This window comes from Pipistrellus hanaki, assembly GCF_964339955.1.
Source record: "Pipistrellus hanaki genome assembly, chromosome: 1".
NCBI lineage: Eukaryota > Metazoa > Chordata > Mammalia > Chiroptera > Vespertilionidae > Pipistrellus > Pipistrellus hanaki.
Window position 1 is genome coordinate 52,981,312 of NC_140503.1, and position 12,261 is coordinate 52,993,572.

General features: G+C 38.1%; 1 protein-coding gene and 1 pseudogene across 11 annotated transcripts in view; one reads left to right on the top strand and one right to left on the bottom strand.

The window, feature by feature from the left end:
- The window catches only part of ATOSA (atos homolog A), an 81,021-nt gene that overhangs the window by 41,553 nt on the left and 27,207 nt on the right, over positions 1-12,261 (top strand). The window lies entirely within an intron of this gene.
- On the bottom strand, positions 9,099-11,993 carry LOC311611935 (large ribosomal subunit protein eL33-like; annotated as a pseudogene). The gene is made up of 3 exons: positions 11,978-11,993; positions 9,703-9,795; positions 9,099-9,337 (listed from the first exon to the last, which is right to left on the bottom strand). The product of its transcript is annotated as a large ribosomal subunit protein eL33-like (transcript).

Genomic DNA, 12,261 nt, shown 5'->3' on the forward strand with positions numbered 1-12,261 from the left:
CATAACAAAATACCAGATTGGGAGGCTTAATCAACAGAAATGCATTTTCTCACAGTGATGGAGGCTGGGAAGTCCATAAGCAGGATGACAGCTGATTTGGTTTCTGGGAAGGGTTCTCTTCCTGGCCTGCAGGCGGAGGCCTTCTTGCTGTGGGCTCTTACGGCGTTTCCTGAGTGCGTGTGCCTGGAGAGAGAGGGAGAGGGTTCTCTTCTGCTTCCTATAAGGCCACCAGTTCTACAGAATTGTAATGACCTCATTTAGTCCTAATTACTTCCTAAAAGCCATATCTCCAAATACAGTTTTTTTGGGAGTTAAAGTTTCAACATGAGTTTTAGGGGAACACTATTCAGTCTGTAGCACTTGGTAACCTCACTTCAGAGTAAATGGATGGTCCCGTGACTATTAAAATCAGTCATTTAGTTTCCAAATATTTAGAGATTTTCCAGATATCCTTCTCTTACTGACTTACAATTTAATTTATTATGGTTGGAGAACACACTTTGGATGATTTAAATCCTTTTCAACGTATTGAGACTTGTTTTATGGCCCACATACAATACATTTAACAAGACAGACCATATTCAGAATATGGTCTGTCTTGTTAAATGTATTGTGTGTACCTATTACAGATGTGTACTCTGCTTTTGTTGAGTAACGTGTTCTGTAAATGCTAGTTAGATCAGTCAGGTTGATGGAACTTTTCCTCTATATGTTTTCACTGAAATTCTTTTACTTGTTCTGTTGATTATTGAAAAGGGGGAGTGTGTTGAAATCTCCAAGTAAAATTGTGGGTCATCTGTTTCTCCTTATAGTTCTATCAGTTTTTTCTTTATACATTTTGAAGCTATTTTATTAGGCACAAAAAAGTTTAGGGTTGTTAATGCTCTTTGGATGGATTGGCCTCATTACCATTATGAAATGGCCATCATTGTCACTCGCAATATCATTTGCTCTGTCCAGAGTCTATTTCATCTGATATTAATAGAACTACGTCAGCTTTATTTCTTTTATTTAAAATATTTTTTAAAAATATCTGTATTGATATCATAGAGAGGAAGGGAGAGGGAGAGACAGATAAAAAAAAAAATCAATGATGAGAGAGAATAATCGATTGGCTGCCTCCTATACACCTCCTACTAGGGATTGAACCCACAATCTAAGCATGAGCCCTGACTGGGAATTGAGCCGTGACCCTGGATCATGGGTCAGCACTGAACCACTGAGACACACTGGCCGGGCTCCAACTTTTTTTGATTAATGCTAGCATGGAATATCTTTCCAATCTTTATCTTTCAACCAATTTGTGTCTATATTTAAAGTGGGTTTTGTGCCGAGACTGGTTTGGCTCAGTGGATAGAGCGTTGGTCTGCGGACTGGGGGGTCCCAGGTTTGATTCCGGTTGGGGGCATGTAAATTGGTTGTGGGCACATCCCCAGAGGGGGGTGTGCAGGAGGCGGTTGGTCGATGATTCTCTCTCCTTGACGTTTCTGACTCTCTATCTCTCTCCCTTCCTCTCTGTAAAATACCAATAAAATATATATTTTTAAAAATAAATAAATAAATAAAGTGGGTTTTGCTTAGGTGGTATGTAATTGTGCCTTGCTTTTTAATCTGTTCTGATAATCTCTGCTTTTAATTAGACCAGTGGTCGGCAAACTCAATCAACAGAGACAAATATCAACAGTACAACGATTGAAATTTCTTTTGAGAGCCAAATTTTTAAATTTAAACTTCTTCTAACGCCACTTCTTCAAAATAGAGTCTCCCAGACTGTGGTATTTTGTGGAAGAGCCACACTCAAGGGGCCAAAGAGCCACATGTGGCTTGGGAACTACAGTTTGCTGACCACGGATTTAGACAATTCACATTGAAGGTTATTATTGCTATGGATAGTATCTTACCATTTCCTTTATATTTGTCCTATCTGGTCTTTGTTCCTTTTTCAGTTTTATAGCAGTTTTAGTTAAAATAATTTTAATGGAAGATATGTAAATACTAATAATAAATGCCAAATTTCTTAATCATGTAAGCTTTTAATCTATTCATAATATAATCACCCAAGCCATTAAATGACATAAAATATATGCCTTTTGAAAAGTTTTGCTATAATCTACAATAGTATTTTGAAAATTATATAGCACTGTATTTTTATTACAGTAATAAATAGTGATGGTAAGCAAATTCTAATTGGTAGGAAATTGTTTTATATTAGGCAGTATTTGTGAAGGTGAGAGAGGGTGAGTACTTATACTACCATGTTTCCCTGAAAATAAGACCTAGCGCAAGGAAAGATAAGACATCCCCTGAAAATAAGACCTAGCGCAACTTTGGGAGAAAAAATTAATATAAGACACTGTCTTATTTTTGGGGAAACAGGGTTTTACTTGGCTGTCAGGAACTCAGTGTGGCTTGATTCTAAGTACACAAGGCTCATGTCAAAGGAGTGCCTTCTAGGCTTCTAGAATTCTCTTAGGTTCTCTTAAATTTTTGTATATACAGGGTGGAGCAAAAGGTTTACAGCTGTTTGTATGGAAAATAATACAATAATTAATAAATACTAATACAAGAATTCACTGTTTCGTGTACTCAACAGTTACAAACCTACTTATAAAATTCGCAAAACACTAGTCTAGGCCTGATAGAATGCCTACAAAGTGAGCAGCAGCATTAGAAAAATTTAACAAACATTTCAGAGCATTGAAATTCCCAATTCCCATTTGTCTAATCACTAAGCCTGTCTTTCTTTTATTCATTTTTATTGGTTATACCACTTGTACTAATTATTAATAATAGAGAATTTGTGACTAAAGGATTAGCTAAAACTTCTTTAGTTTCTGTGAGATTTTAGTGTGATGAAATTTATAAGACCTGTTCCTCAAAATTACCTGCTTTCAGCATTTTAGGCAGAACTAGCTTTCAAGTTGGAATTTAAAAAGTGAATTCTCTTGAGACACTGTTGACTGAGGTCCAGGAACATACATAATATCATTTTAGTGGGGTCTGTTGGGGTTGGGGGGAGGGAGGGTTAATATAATTTTTAAAATATCAGTGTGAATAAGTTAAAGTATTAAAAAAATAAAACAACAACATAGTGAAATAGAAGTTAGAAGAACTTCCTGTACATTGTCTGATGTTTTGACCACCTGCAGCCTGCCATTGGTTATAGGGCTAATAACCTGAGTTTACTTGTCCTATAACAGCTGCATTCTTCACAGTTGGTCATATTTACATATAGATCTCAAGTAGACATACAAGTGCTAAAGCCTTTTAATTAGCTGTATAACTACATGTCAGCATACACTCGTTTTGTTTGTGTATTCATTGGCCCGCCTGTATGCCAGGCACTGTCCTGGGCATTGGTAAGTAGAACGATGAATCGGCCCCTGCACACCTAACTAGAGACAAACAGCCTAAATTACAGTTGTGTAAATAATTGGAGTGGGAACACATAAAGCTTATGAGAGAATTTCCCTATGCATCTGCTTCCCACTTGACTTGAAGTTTCACTGAAATCAGGGACTAAAAAGAAGTTGGAAGATTTTTCAACTTCTCCATTGGAAAATGTGCTGTTTGTGGCAGTGTATTCTTTAACTCCTTTCAATGCCTTTCACCCCTGCTTCCCTCTTTGGTGTTTTCTAACTCGTTCACAACTCTTCTTTTGCAACCTTCAATGTGTCAGGTTTAATTTGGGTGCCCATGGCATATCAGAATCCATACTAGATATAACAGATATGAAGAAACAAACCTGAGGTAGGTTAAGTGCCTGGGTCTCTTAAGGTCCAGACTGGTTATCTGAGCAGAGAGAGAAAGCATTCTGGCAAGAATACAGACTAGTAGCCATGTAGACTGGATGTCCAGTTACGATTCACAAGGATTGGGAATTAGACACCAAGATGTTTTATACTAGAGCCAGAGTTGACGTTTAGAGGTTGGCTAACTGATACAGAGTGAGCAGCAAGAATGACCTGGATGCTAAGTCAACGAATACCTAAGGCTGATTTTCCATCCATGATTCCTCCTTGACTCAGAATTGGAATTGCACTAGTAGGGTGAAAGAATTTGGGTAGGCAGACTGGATGAGATTTGGAAATAAGTCCTCAAATTTCTAACATTTTACATACACATGAGATCTGGTTTAAGGCCTCATGTTATTGCTGTGTGTATCTGAATAATCCTTTTACCTCTCTGAAGTCCAATTTCCTCATTATAAGTTACTAAAAATGCATGCTCTTGCAGGTTCCTTTTAGTTCTGTAATTCCTGAATTCCTACAAAAACCAAGTCTCAGCCTTCTTCTTTTTAAAAAAAATCTTATGCCTGCCTTTTTGCTCACAAAAGCAGCTTAATTTTCTTTGATGATACAGGGACCAAGCTTGGTTTTCATTAACTCTAAGTGCTTTTATGCACAAAACAGAACTTTGAAAATGCTTTATTTATAAGCATATGTAATTGTACAGTTTTTCCAAGCATTCTGAGGATAATGTTTCTAAGTGGGATATCCTCTTGCTGTTTCTGAAACCATATGTGATCTAGGCCTTTTCCATAATATCTAAACTGAGAGAGCTTTAAGCCAGCAAGACAGACAGAAAGAAAAGAATAGCTATTTAGCCGAAACCAGTTTGGCTCAGTGGATAGAGCATCGAACCTGAAAGGTCTCAGGTTCGATTCTGACCCTGGTTGTGGGCACATCCCCAGTAGTGGGTGTGCAAGAAGCAAAGAGGCAGCTGATCGATGTTTCTAACTATCTTTCCCTCTCCCTTCCTCTCTGTAAAAAATCAATAAAATATATATTTTTTAAAAAGAATAGCTATTTAAATTCTTTTACTACCAGGAATCCTTGAAAATATGTCTGCCTAAGTAGCTTTCTATAATCTATGCCCTGAGTTTGGTAGGCTAACTTTTGTGTAAAATGAAAAATATGAGCTTCAAGGACAAAAGTGGAAAAGTATTGAAAGTGAGGATAGATTTTAAAATCCAGACTCCCGGTACCAATTAAAATGTGTGCAGGTATATGGCTTATGCAATCTGGTGGAAAGAGGAGTTATGAGATGAGCTGAAGGCCAAACAAAAGCGAACGAAATGCTTAATGAGTAAGAAATGCGCACAGCACGCAGACATAGGGGTGGGGGGTTTGGCATATGGTAGTTCCAGCCTTTTGGCCAATTAATAAATGGTTTGGTTTGGTTGTTTAAAAAAAGAAAAGAAAAATATGAGCTTCTGTAATTGAGAATTAAGAACTTTTCCTTAGAGAAGGTTTTCCAATTACTAATAATATATGTGGCAAATGATCTTACAAATTTTGTTTCCTCATCTGAAAGTAAGGGACCACATCATTGCATTTGTTCTTATTTTAAATTTAACAAACACTTATGTGTTGCTCACTAGGTGCCAGACAATATCCTAAAAATCTTACAAATAATAACTCAATCTAGTAACCACCCTCTGAAGGTTGATACCAGTATTATCCCCCGTTTAATAGATTAAAAAACGGAGGCAAGGAGAGGTCTTGTAACTTGTACAAAGCTGAACAACTGGCAAGTAGCAGAACTGGGTGCATGAGCTCACAGTTCATGCTCTTAACTGTTACTCTTTGCTACAACATCTTGAGAATTAAACTGAAGAAGCACCTGATGAAACACTTTACAACTCAAAATGATGGTGATCATCTTTGTTTAAATTGAATGTTTGGGTCATGTAACAATTAAAACTTAGAGCCAGTTTTCAAAGAGCTAGATTATTATTAAAAAAAAAAAAAAAAAAAAAAAAAAAGGCATGCCTATGACTTAGATTTTCAGATGGCACCTCAGAACATTGCAATGCTTTAATCATAATTTTCACTTCAGTGGTTATTGTATGTCATTGTACAGCAGAAATATTTGGTTGAATTCAAACAAACCACATGCATGTCCAGAAAGCTGCTTTTAAAAGTGAGCCTGTAATACATCTGTGTGCAGATCACTTTGCTTTTTTCATAAGAGTGCTAAGGATTTTTAAAAATTCAGTTTATTTTGTTGTTTAACAAAAAAAAATAAAATAAAGAATATTTTTGTACTGGGAGATACTATTCTGGGTGTGAAAATATTTAAGTGCAACAAATATTCCTAAAATAATATTGCACATTGAAGGTTGCTCTTTTGTTCACAGCCATAGCCACTATTTTTTGCACTTGTCAATAAAGTCAACATTGGATTTTACTCTCTGCGTAAGGACTTCTTCTCATAGTATATAAATCAAGAGGTGACGAAACCAGGATTCTAGCTTGCAATATACAGCTTTGAACAAGAAAATCGATGTCTTTGTACCTTGTTTCCCTCATCTAGAATTAAGGTAGATTAGGCTACATGGTTTCTAAGATCCTTTTCTCAGTCAACACAGAAACACACAACACATGACTTTGAGATGGAAACCTAAGATCAGAAACGAAAAGTATTTCAATGTATGTAGGATTTAACTCATATGCATCCATGAAATATTAAGAATATTATTATAAAGAAGTGGGTGGGAGCTTGTAAGCATGCTGAGTCTTTCCTGAAGTGATGGTTGATTTGCACTGACCTGCCCTTTCCTTTTTCACGGTCACTTGTGATCAGTACCCCAAGTTTGGGAGAAGGTTGGCTGAAGTAAGCAGTACAATCTGTCCATGGGACAGAGTGAAACTTACCCACATGGTGGTGAAATCCATGACCTTAAGGTTGTACGCCAGCACCATGAAGTAACCCTTGATAGCCTAGATTGCTTACGTGAGTTCCGGGGAGCAGTGTAAAGTAAGTGAAAGATCAGTATGGAAATGGGTTTGGAAAGAAGTCTTTTGTGAAAAAAAATAGAGAGTCAGGAAAGCTCTTCAGAAAGCTCATAATTGGCGGAAAGGAGAGGAGGAAGGCATGTCTAGTAGCTAGGAGAGAGTAAGCAATGGTACCAGGTGGGAAATGAGTAGAGGGTCCTGTAAGGGAGCAGTTGGACTGGAAGAGAGGGGGCAAGTAGGGAGCAGTAGAAGATGAGATGAGGAAGCAAAGGAGGAGACCACTGAGGCTTTGGAGGTGGAGTCTAAAGCAGGGCCTTCTCTATCATTCCAGCCCGCACCATTCACATCGAATCTGGCAGTGCTCTGTGTGGTGGCCCTGGCCCTCATGTCAGGCGTAAGGGTTTACATTGGATTCAGCAGCTAGGAGACTGTTGTAGTAATTCAGGTGTGAAATAATAAGAGCTTAGCTGGGTAATTGTCTTGAGGTTAAAAAGGAAGTATTTAAGTCCAAGACAGCTTTAAATAACACATCAGTAAGATTTAGTGAATAGATTTCATGGCCATAGGGAGGGAGACTCTCCCGCCCCTACCCCATAGACTTAGAAGGGAACTTCTTTTTTCTGTTTTAGGGTTTGGCAACAAATTTGTAAGAATGATGATATTGCACATTTAATAATTACCTTGCTTTTATAGAAAGGGCTATTGTGATACATGAATGGCCATTGTTTTCAAAGAATACTAGGAAAAGTAGGCTTTTGTATTTATCATCTATACCCTTCAGAATAATTGACAATTCACAATAATTGACAGCAATTGACATCTGTCCAAGCTTCCATCATCACCATCTACTGAGATCACTGGTGTCAAGGTCACCAGTGACCTTCTTATTGTCAAATCCAGTGGCCTCTTCTTTGTTTATATTTTGTTAAACCTCACCAGTGTTTGAGTCCATTAACCACACCCTCCTTGAAACTTTTCTTGTGTCTTTCAAGATATTTGACAGCTGCTTATAGTGGTTCATCATCTACCCGATTGGTTCTTGTTGGAGGGCTCCAGGGCTGTATTAGGAGTTTCCTACATATTCCTCTGGGTAACTCTTGACTCTAAATACTTTCCAAATGCCAGTGATTCCCGGAACTATACCCCAACCCTGCACATCTACAGTGACCTCCCATCTAGTATACCTACCTACTCTAAATCTTTTTTTCTGTTTTATTAGCCACACTAGAGCCCTATGCACGAAATTCGTGCGAGGGGCTCGGCCTTGCAGCCCCAGGATCATCCAGAAGGCCATTTGGCTGTCCGGTCTAATTAGCATATTATACTTTTATTATTATAGATAGCAACCAGAGTGATGCTTTTAAAAATGTAAGCCAGATCACACTATTTCTCCAGTTAAAATCCTTCAGTGGCTTCCCGTGGCATTTGGTATAAAACCTAAACCCCTTGTAGCTTCAACACCCTATCTAATCTAGTTCCTGGCCATCATTTTAAACTTCACGTCCTGCCACTTCCCTCTCTCCCACTGCCATTTCAGCCTCACTCAACCTCCTTTGAGTTCCAGAGACATTCCTCATTCATTCTCACCTTACACCCTCTGCTCAGAATGTTCTCGCCCCTATTTTTCAAAGGCTAGCTTCTTGTTCCGATCTCAGCTTAAATATTATCTGCTCAGAAAAGCCTCCCTTGAATACTCAGTATACAGCGTTCATACATCACTCTCACAGCACTTAGCACCATCTGATATTTTTCTTATTAGTTTGTTTTTTTCTCTGCTTCCACTACAATGTCAGCTCCAATTCTCAGTATCTAGGGCAGTGCCTGGCACACAGTAGGTGTATGATGAATATTTGTTGAATAAATGAAGTCTTAATACCTACTACATACTGGTTAAGTCAACTGAAAGTCCTATGCTTTGAGCATAACCTCTAATTCTTAACACCTTTACTCAGATCCACCCATATATGTTTCTCATCAATATGGGATTCTAGCTTTTAGCTAATTTTTTTGTTAAGTTATTAAGCTTAGGCCGGTGTGACTCAGTTGGAGCGTCGTCCTGTATACCAAAAGATCATGGGTTCAGTTCCCTGTCAGGGCACATACCTAGGTTGTGGATTGGATCCCCAGTTGGGGTACATAAAAGAGGCAACCAATTGATGCTTCTCTCTCTCAAATCAATAAACATATCTTGGTGAGAACTTTTTTTAAAGTTTATTTTTACAAAGAGAGTAAAAGAAGTGTTTCAAACTGCTGAGTTCCAGTCTTTAAACTCTAAAATCTGTGTAATTCACAAATTCCCCATGTATGTCTCCATAAAGTAGAACAAATCCACTTGTATTTATTTGCTTTTCAATAACTTTAAATCCTTGAAGGGTACAGCATTACACGGATTCTGTGTCTGATGGCCTTAGCAAGAAGGTTGCTTTGGAATTTGATACACACAATGCCACTGTTTCCATGAGCACGAGTTACCTCTCCCCAGGTTACTCTGGTTTTGTTCGGTTTGCCACCAAGAGTCTCTGTGTTGTTCTTTGCCTTGTACACATAAGCACATCTCTTGCCTAATTAGAATTCAGTTTCATCTCAAGGATAAACACCTTCAGTGTTGTTGGTTTGTGGGGTTTTTTTTTGTGTTTTTTTTTTTTTTCATTCTTTACACTATTATAGATGTTCCCAACCCCCACCTCCTGCTCTGCCCCCCTCCACCCATCCCTTGCCCCCTGCCCCTTCTCTCTGGCCAACACCACACTTTTGTCTGTGTCTGTGGGTCATGCCTGTATGTTCTTTGGTTAACCCCTTCATCTAGTACCCCCTTCCCCTCTGACCGCTGCACGTCTGTTCCATTTCTCCTATCCATTCTTCTGTTCCTGCTTGGTTCGTCAGTTTATTTTGTTCATTAGTCTCCACATGTAAGTGAGATCATATGGTATTTGTCTTTTTCTGACTGGCTTATTTCTAACACCTTCAGTTTTAAGAAGAGCTGTGTGCTCCTCCTGGTTCTAGAGACCCCATTTACAGCCAGCAAAAATGGCCTTGGACCACAGCCTTCTACACACTTTGTTGTTTTACAAGCCCTGTTCCCAGCAGGCATCCACACGCTCCAAGAGGAAAGAGGAAGGTCACAAATTCCTATGTTAGGTAACCAAACTATGACCTACATAGTAGGGGTTCTACAAAACAATAACAAAAGTGTATGATTTTCATTTATATGTTACTTTTCAACTAATAGGCCTTATCATTTATCTAATTCTAGTCAGAGAATAGTAATTTATTTCAAATTTAGTTTATGGCCCTGGAGGATGTGATTCAGTTGGTTGGAACATTGTCCCATACACCTAAAGGTTTCAGGTTCTGTTCCCCGTCAGGACACATGTCAATGTTTCTCACATCAATGTTTCTCTCTGTCTCCCTTCTGTCTCTAAAACCAATTTAAAAATAATAATAATAAAATGTAGTTTATGTTTGTGTGTTTGCTTTATAGGACTGATAATAGTTTGTTAGTATGTGTATCTTTCAATGCATGTATGCATATGTATCCCACGAACACATAGTCATAACGTTCTTATGAAACATTGTGTTTTCACTTACACTGTAGATATCTTTATCTTGTCAAAAGTAGATTTTGGATATATACCACAGTATATTGAGCCAGTCTTATATTATTGGACATTTAAGTTTATTCCATTTTTTAAAACTGGTATAAACATTTTCAATCCCCTCAATGACACCCCTGACAATTGTTTATCAGTCTGTCCTTGAACCCTGTGATGAAGAATTTACTTCTCAAGTTAGTGGATTCATCTCTGGATCCGCTCTGATTGTTCAGAGTTTTTTCCGGTGGCCAAATTGTTCACCTTTTTTTGTTGGACAGAAAAGATGACAAACTTTAAGAATATGGGTAAACTCCAGAGCCAGACGAGCATGTCACTAAAAAGCAGCAAGTCCAGTCACATTTCTCAGCCAGACTGTGGTGTAAGCACAGTCCTCATGTAGGTCTTGGAGGAAAAGAGGGGCTCCAAACTAGGTTGTGTCTGGTTACTTTCCAATCTCCAATGGTCTCTCTCTCATAGCCTGTGAAACATGATAAAATTCTTCCTTATTTCTTCAATGTTATAGCTTCCAAATCACTTATCTCTTGTAAAATGTATAACTAGTAGGTAAGCCTAGCCACATTTGTCTAGATTTTAAATACTTTTTGTTTTTGTAAAGGTAAATTCGTTTTAGAGGTCCTGAAATCATAAAATTCCTGGAGTAACTTATGTTGTATTTGTCTTTAATATCATCAAATTATCAAATTATATCTATTGAGTTTTCTTTAACATGACCTGATATTTCCCAGTTGCTATTTATATTCTTTACTACAGTAAACTTTGCTCCCTGGTATTTTAGATGTTGACATTATCAAATTTAAACTGTGCAACTTTTCTAATGACTAGTGATTAGTATTCTCATTAATTAAAATTCAGACACCCATAATTTTTTCCTGACAAACTTCTAAAGCTTGTCATCACATAGTCACACGCACGTAGGTAATACTTTATGTTTCATAATACCATTGTATAGTTCATACTGTTCCTTGCAATGTTTATGTAACAGTCACATAGTTAACTAATAGATAACTGCTGTCATCTCTAATCTTCGTTTCAAATACTTCATATAAATATTCACTACTCTGGCTAAGTTCAAAAAGTCATCCAAAGGAACTCAGATCTTGGTTTTGGAGTTTACTATCTGAGGAGATAATGACCAAAATAACCCAATTTTAGTCAAACGTATTATTCAAAAGTGTGTTTTTTTTAATAATAATTCAGTTTTTATTGCTTTAAATGTGATGATTCCTGATGTATAAGTAAGCCGCTCCTGCTAGTGCTTTGAGGTGAATTCTATGCCTTTTGCAGGCATAAGGATAATGAGTGAAAGGGTCCTGTTAGCCCCAAAGATAAACACACTCTCGCATACTCCCCTTTCCTCATGCCCTCCTCTCCTCCCTTATCTGACCAGGAAGTTTTCTCTCAGCAGTAGAAATACTAGACTTTTTTTGTTTGTTTGTTTTGTAGCACATAAATATGAGACATCAGTTAGTTTGTGGGCCACCCTTAGTAGCTGACAGCTAGGCGCCACTTAGCATTCCATAGATCAGGAGCCACTGCTCTACCACAGTTCTTAGCTCCCCAGAATTATCCCGTAAACTGAGGGAGGGACCAAGATGAGCCCAGAGAAATATCCCAGGAGCTAACATGCCATGTAGACCATGGTAAGCCTGAGCTGGCCTTGAAAACCTGTAGAACCAGCAGAGAAAGAGACTGAATGGAATCTTTTTTATGTCTTTTGCTCCCCTCTGAAGGACACCATGATTTACCTTAGTGAGTCCCAGGAGAACACAGGGAAACCCTGATTTATGTATGACCTCATTGGGCCCTGGAGGAGAGTTGAAAGTCGAGACCTCTCCTTTTTCCCCACATTGGCACATTATTATACTAGAGGCCCAGCACATGAAATTTGTGAATAGGTAGGGTCCCTA